The sequence below is a fragment of the Zea mays genome, chromosome 8 (assembly GCF_902167145.1).
Source record: "Zea mays cultivar B73 chromosome 8, Zm-B73-REFERENCE-NAM-5.0, whole genome shotgun sequence".
Taxonomy (NCBI): Eukaryota; Viridiplantae; Streptophyta; class Magnoliopsida; order Poales; family Poaceae; genus Zea; species Zea mays.
In genome coordinates this window covers 116,571,597-116,579,401 of record NC_050103.1, presented here as the reverse complement: position 1 = coordinate 116,579,401, position 7,805 = coordinate 116,571,597, and positions in this window count along the sequence as shown.

Below are 7,805 nucleotides of genomic sequence, written 5' to 3'. Positions count from 1 at the left end.
ATTTTGCAAATTGTGAAGACCTTGGTAATCTGGCTATTAAGTTGGTGCAAACCGAGAGACACCTAGTTTTTGCATTGGTTTATCGTCTCATTTAATTAGCCTTAATTTTGCCTGTTGCAACTGCCGCAGTTGAAAGAGCCTTCTCAGCTATGAAAATCATTAAGACAGAATTGAGAAATAAGATGGGAAATGATTGGTTAAATCATAAAATGGTATGCTATATAGAAAGAGATATCTTTGTAAGAATTCAAAGTGATGATATTTTATATCATTTTCAAGAATTGAAGAGTCGTATGAAAAAGCTACCTTTGCAAAGTTCAAGTGGTATATTTTTGTGCTCACTTATACATTTTTGCATTCATTAGTTATATTGTCATGTTGTATGTTGGGGACTTATTCTCAAATGCTATGAATTAAGAACAAGGCAACATAAAATGTTAAATGTTAATGCCCTTCGTCCAATGAAGCATTATTCCCTTAAGGATTATTGAGCCTTGGACGAAGGTGAAAGACAATATGATTACGAAGGTTAAATCTTCGTACTTGAATCCTAATAGATTGAATAAAATAATATAAAATACGAAGCGTCAAAGGTGAATAAATTATAAACGAACAACATTACTTTCACATTATATCGATTTAATACATTTAAGCATCAGGTACAATTATACCTTTGTCTTGACAAAAGATCGATTCTCGAATGGTGCGATCGCTATTACAGGAATGCGTGAACAGTAAAGGAATACTGTTCACTATTTATAGACACGGGACACAGCCTGTGAGGAATTACAATTATGCCCCTCATAAGGGATTACAACAGCGACTCAAACATTTATGGACTAAAAGGTCATTCTACTTTTAAGTCAGTTTGTAATTCCGAAGCTTCATGAAGAGGAACCTTCGGTCATCTCATGCGGATAGCTTCAGCCGAAGCTGTCTCTTTCTGCAGGACCTTCGGCGACGAAGCATGGTCCCAACAGTAGCCCCTTCGCGGTGCTAGATCGTTTTTCGTAACGAGCTTGATCCGTGAAAAAAGTATCTTAGGCTTCGGGAAGCCGAAGGTCCGAAAAAACACCTTCCCTGAGCTCGTTGTCGAGAAACGATTCAGTTTCCGAGCGCGTAGCGGTCCCACCTTGCAGAGTTACTATTTGGTCTCTGCGGTCCACCGCGCAGCGGGTGCAAGCAGCTGTTCGCCTGGTGTATAAATCCTGGCGATTCACCTTCTTACCTGCATCACTATATAAACAGACGGGTAGGTGTGAAGTTACCACAACATTCATTGCTATTTGCACTGTTTTGCTGCCAAAATTTTTAACCATAGCCGAAGCTTGACTCTCGAAATCAAACGAAGCTCCAGCTCGAAGCCTACTTCGTCAGAAGAAAAAAGCTTCGGAAGAAAAGTATTTAGTTCCCAAAAAATCCAGAATTAAATGGCTAGAGTGCGTTCTACTGCTAGGGTTGAGCGTGAGGGAGGCGAAGCTGAAGGATCGGAGACTGTTCCCATCTCCGAAGCGATGCAACGATCCGGACTGGTAATCTCGGAAGAAATCCCCACTGCTGAAACAGAACAAGCAACTGCCGAAGCGGAAGAAGGAGACATTGAGGAAACTGATTCCGAAGATGATTATCATATTGCCATGCCAAGTAAGCCCAACCACTTGGACTTCGGAAAGTCGACTGTCTCTAAGGCTGATCTCTCCAAGATGGTGAAGTCGGGTTATTTCAGTGAGAGTCAGAAGAAGCTACTTCGCTTCGGGGGGGGGGGGGGGGGGGGAAGAAACTACCCCGAAGCCGGAGAAGGATGAAATAGTCATTTTCAAGAGCTTTCTAAAGGCTGGGTTGAGATTCCCCCTCCATGGGATTATTGCAGATGTATTGAAGAAGTTTGGGATCTACTTTCATCAGCTGACTCCTAACGCTGTCGTTAGGCTTAGTGTTTATATCTGGGCCCTCCGAAGCCAAGCGGTGGAGCCGTTTGCCGACAGCTTTTGTCGAGTTCATGAGCTGCACTACCAGACGAAGGCTAGAAAAGATGGATTGCATGATAACTTTGGTTGCTATAATTTTGCTTATCGGAAAACCACAAAGTTTCCTGTAATCAGCTACCGAAGCAAATGACCAGCAGGCTGGAAGTCGGAATGGTTTTATGTGAAGGTTGACGAAGACAAAGAGAAGCTGGTACAAAGCCCTCTTGAATTGATCTTCGGAGAAACAAGACCGCGATGCCAAATGTCATTAGAAGGTCCCACTTGGGCTGCACTGGCTGAGTTTAAAATTATTTCAGAGCATATCGACACAAGAGACCTGGTTCAAGAGTTCTTGGCCTTCAGGGTTTTTCCTACTTTAAAAGAATGGGAAATGCCGAAGCTAGAGAGGGAGAAGAAAGAAGGGGAACTTGTGCGGTTACCTTACTATTACAAGTTTAAGAAATACTTTAAAACACCTTGCCAAGAGTGGCTGGACACAATCGAAATAATGTGCAATGAAATACTCGGTAATTACTCCAAAAAAGAAGATCAGTTGATGACTGCGGCCTTCGGTACCCGTCCGAAGCGAAGACTGAATCGAGTACTGGACGCCTTGGGTTTTGAATACCCTGACTACGAACAACTGAATAAAGGTGTCGAAGGCCGAAAAAGGAAAAGGGTAGCCGAAGCTTTAAATGAAGATGAGAAAGAACTACCAAAAGAGAAGAATATTCCAAAGAAGAGAAAAGTATCATCTCCGAAGCGAAAAGTATCCAACGAAGAAGAGACTCCCGCATCACGCTCTGCCACTGACGTGGAAGAGATTTTGAAGGTAATGACTGAATCCCTGCCTGTGAAGCTAAGTCCATTAGGGCCTCAACTGACGAAGTTTTTTCAGAAGGAAAAGGAGCCCGAAAAAACGAAGAAAACAACTAAAACAAAGAGACAAAGGATCATCGCAGTGACAGAAGTCATTGACAAGACACCACCGAGAGCCTCAGCTCGGGAGATACCAGCGGCTGAGGAAACAACAAATATTGAAGTCGCACCTTCGGAGATTGCGGCTACCGAAGCTACTTCAACCGAAGATTTGAACTTGGAAACCACAATCGAACATATCGACAAAATACTGCTAAACATGGCCACAGAAGAAGCTACGACTGCCGCCGAGGAGACCATGGCCGCAATGTCTGGAAAAGAAAAGGAAATCGCTGACGAAACCTCAGAGGACGAAGCCTTCATGTTTCAAAATTTAGTTGGACAAGAACTGTCAAAAACCGAAATAGAAGAGCTTAAAGAATATGCCAAATCTTGCGGATATAAACCAGGAGCACTCCTCTTTGGGGGTATTGACGATGAAAAATTAGACTATATCCAGGATCAAACTGGAGCTAAGATTATCGGTACTCTATCAAAGAGTATCGGTTTTCCGAAGCTGGAAACGGATATTAGTCGCTACCGACGACAACATATCGTTGGTAGTTTATTTTATTCCAATTTCAAGGTGAACTACTTTTCCCTTGACTTTTATTGTTTTTAATAATGAAGACATTTCTAACGAAGGTTGTTTATGTGCAGAGTATGCTGTTGAGTAAGGCTTTGAAAATGCAGCAGGATCTGGAAGACAAAAAACACGAGGTTATAATTGAAAATTTAGAGAGCAAAATAAAAGAGCAATCAGCTACTATTGAAAAGAAGAACTTCGAGCTTCAGGCAACTGAAGGCTTATTGGCAGAAGCCGAGGCTAAAATAACAGAATTGAATACGAAGCTTCTCTGCCAATCTGAACAGTTTGAACAAGAAAAGCAAGAACTTAATGCGAAACTTGAAGCCGAAGTCCAACAAAATTCAGATTTGAAAAAATTATTGGCAAGCCTTCAAGACAAATGTTTGGAGTTTAGCAATAAATGTATTCAATGACTGAGAAAAATCTTCCACTCAGTCGGGGCTAGCAGTGGGAAGTTCACCCCGTCAACTGAAGATTTACCAAAGACCTTCGAACATATCAAGGGTGAAATTGATGAGCTTGACGAAGTTATAGCCGGGCACGGTGACTTCTGTGCCTGAGTAGCTTCTCGGGGCACTGCTGCAGCTTTTCTGAAAGCTGGCTGCGACCATGGAAAAATTGTCAATAGGCCCAATTTCACTCTATCACCATCAATTTTAGATGATATTCCTGACCTCGCCCGAAGCATTTCTAATAGATTTGTAAAGATGATATGGACAAAAGGCGGGCGAGAAAAAGCTGGAGACGAAGCTCGGAGTCATCTTGAACCAGTAAGAAATCATACCTTGTGCTTACCTTTTCCTTCAAACTTGGTTTTGACTCACAACAACTTAATTCATGTAGGATGACAAAGCCGAGACCGATGCTTAAAGAGTATGACGCCAAAGCTGATGCCCCATGAAGATCAGTAGGAGTAGACTGTAGAAAAACTCAAGAAACTTTTGAAATAACTTTTGTAAATATGTCTAAACAGTTCTTAATGAATTTTGTTCATACCTTGTAATATGCTCTTACCCTTCCATTAATGTATGAGGTGCTTTAATGTGGACGAAATTACCTTTTTGAGCCGAAGGCGAAAAAAACACCTTCCCTTCTTTTCGTACACAGCGAAGCATAAAAAGCAGCTTTTCCTTTTTGCCGAAGCTCTTCTTTTCGTACACAGCGAAGCATAAAAAGCAGCTTTTCCTTTTTTTTCTTTTTGCCGAAGCAACCACTTATGCTATGATGATGGTTATCCTACATATGCCTGGATGAATGTTTATGAATGCAAATGTTATGATGTAATGTGGTGTGCAAATGAATGTCCAAACACATATCCGAAGCCATAATCACAACCGTTATTTCCTTAGAAACAATCACATATCAGCGCTGACTTTTCGCTGTAAGCCTCCCTTAGGAGCTTCTTCGCCTTTTACTTCAGCGGAATCAGCGTTGACTTTTCGCTGTAAGCCTCCCTTAGGAGCTTCTTCGCCTTTTACTTTCGGCGGCATCAGCGTTGACTTTTCGCTGTAAGCTCTGCATTCCCTTTGGAATGACTTTTGAGCAGAAAACTTACACTGCGCCCCCTTTGGAGCGACTTCTTTAGTAACTTCGTCGTGCTCCGCATCCCCTTAGGGACGGCCTTCGAGCTTCTTCCCTGTTTCTTTTCGGCACTCGATGGTGCGTTCTCAGTTTTTACATTTACATCTTTGGGGGATTTTGCTCTTATAGAGCTAAAAAAGGAAATTACATGTGATGGCCCCATTAAAAACCTTTCTCCCCCTTCAGAAAGGAAAAGGGTGCCATGAAAAAAAAATAAAAAATATAAAAAATTACATCAAGTTATACATAATATCGCCGAAGCTCATCCGCATTCCAAGATCTAGGAATGTCGTTGCCGTCCATATCCTTCAATCTGTATGAACCGGGTCTTGACGAAGATACTACCAAAAAAGGTCCCTCCCATTTCAACTGCAACTTGCCCACTGTATCTGGGTTAGCCACTCTCCGAAGCACCAAATGTCCTGGCACAATGTTCTTTAGCCGAACCTTTCTATCACGCCATTTGATTGTTTCGGCTTGATATTTATTGATGTCCTCCACAGCTTGAAGCCTGATCCCTTCTATAGCATCTTTTTCCACAGAATGATCAGCTTCAGAATCTGATTCTGCCGAAGCTACTACTCTTATTGATCCAGTTTTAGCTTCCTCCGGAGTTATCGCTTCGTCACCAAACAATAATTTGAATGGAGTAAAGCCTGTTGACCTTGATGTTGTTGTGTTGTGGCTCCATACCACTTTGATTAATTGCTCTGGCCACTTTCCCCTGGGTTGATTGAAGATTAACTTCATTATTCCTGTCATTATGATGCCATTGGCTCTTTCAACAAGTCCATTTGACTCCGGATGCCTGACTGACGCAAAATGGATCTTCGTGCCAATTTGATCACAGAATTCTCTGAAAGCTTCAGAGTCGAACTGTGTTCCATTATCTACAGTGATGGCCTTTGGTACTCCAAAACGACAAACAATATTCTGCCAGAAAAACTTTTGAATGGTGGCCGAAGTTATTGTGGCTAAAGGCTTTGCCTCAATCCATTTAGAAAAATATTCCACAGCCACTACAACATATCTTAAGTTTCCTTGGGCCGGTGGTAACGGACCTAACAAGTCAAGGCCCCACCTTTGCAATGGCCAGATGGGTTGTATCAGCTGAGTTAGAGACGAAGGTTGTTTTTGATCTCTTGCACATTTCTGACAACCTTCGCACTTTTGAACTAATTCTGCTGCATCCGAAGCTGCCTTCGGCCAATAAAACCCTTGACGGAAAACTTTTCCAAGTAATGGCCTAGATCCAATGTGAGATCCACACAGGCCTGCATGTATTTCTTTCATTAATTCTATGCCTTCGGCTCTAGATAAACACTTGAGTAATGGAGCACAAACTCCATGCTTGTACAACTCCCCTTCTATCATGACATATGGACGAGCTCTTGCCTCTATCCTCCTGTTATAAGTTTCGTCATCTGAAAGGAAGTTACCCTGAAGGTAAGAGATGATCTTAGTTCTCCAGTCTTCACTATAAACAGGAGATATATTGAGGACTGCTCTTTCAAGAAGTTCCACTGAAGGTGCTTTTATTGTTTCGAAGAACACATCCGAAGGTAAGGGCAGCCCCTGTGCTGCTGACTTAGCTAGCAAATCAGCATGCTCATTTTGTCCTCAAGGGATATTTTTGACAGAAAATCCTTCGAAGGAAGCTTCAATCCTTCGGACCGTGTCTAGATATTTTTCAAGCTTCGGATCTTTAGCCTTACAACTCTTGTCGATATGACCCGAAACAACCTGGGAATCAATTTTAAGAATGGCCCTTCTGATTCCCATTGCTTTTAACTTCCGAAGACCCAAAAGCAGGGCTTCGTACTCAGTAATATTGTTTGTACAACTAAAATCGAGTCTTGCCGCATAACAAGTTTTAACTTTGGATGGTGAGACCAACACAGCGGCTGCTCCCGCTCCGAAGGTTCCCCAAGACCCATCGCAAAACACTGTCCATACTTCGGCATCTTTATTTGTTTCTTCATCCTGAGCCCCTGGCGTCCAGTCAGCAATGAAATCTGCCAACGCTTGAGACTGGATCGAAGATCTATGCACATAATCAATGCAAAATTCATTGAGCTCTGCAGCCCATTTTCCAATCCGTCCAGTAGCTTCTCTATTTCTCATAATATCCTTCAACAGTTGCGAAGAAGGAACAACAATATTGTATGCTTGAAAGTAATGCCGAAGCTTCCTGGATGCCATCAAAACAGCATATAACACCTTCTCCAATTCTGTATAATTTTTCTTCGATAAACTAAGAACCTCAGATACAAAATATACTGGGACCTGCTTCTTGACTTGGCCATCAAGCTTCTCCTGGACAAGTGCTGCACTTACCGCTGAGTGCGAAGCTGCCACATATAATAACAAAGGAGCCCCTGGTGTTGGTGGAGTTAATGTTGTTAAATCTATCAAATATTGCTTCAGTTCCTCGAAGGCTTTTTGTTGGCTTGGTCCCCATTGAAAGACTTCGGCTGATTTCAGCACTTCAAAGAATGGTAAATTTCTCTCTGCTGATCTAGATATGAATCTATTGAGAGATGCCAGCCTCCCTGTCAGTCTTTGGGCCCCCTTTTTTGTATTTGGTGGCTCCATTCGATGTATAGCTTCAATTTTACTTGGATTAGCTTCAATTCCCTTTGTTGAAACCAAGCATCCAAGAAATTTCCCCTTCTTTACTCCGAAGACACATTTTTCTGGATTCAGCTTTAGACCAGCTTGTCTAAAACTGGTGAAGGTCTCCTGCAAAT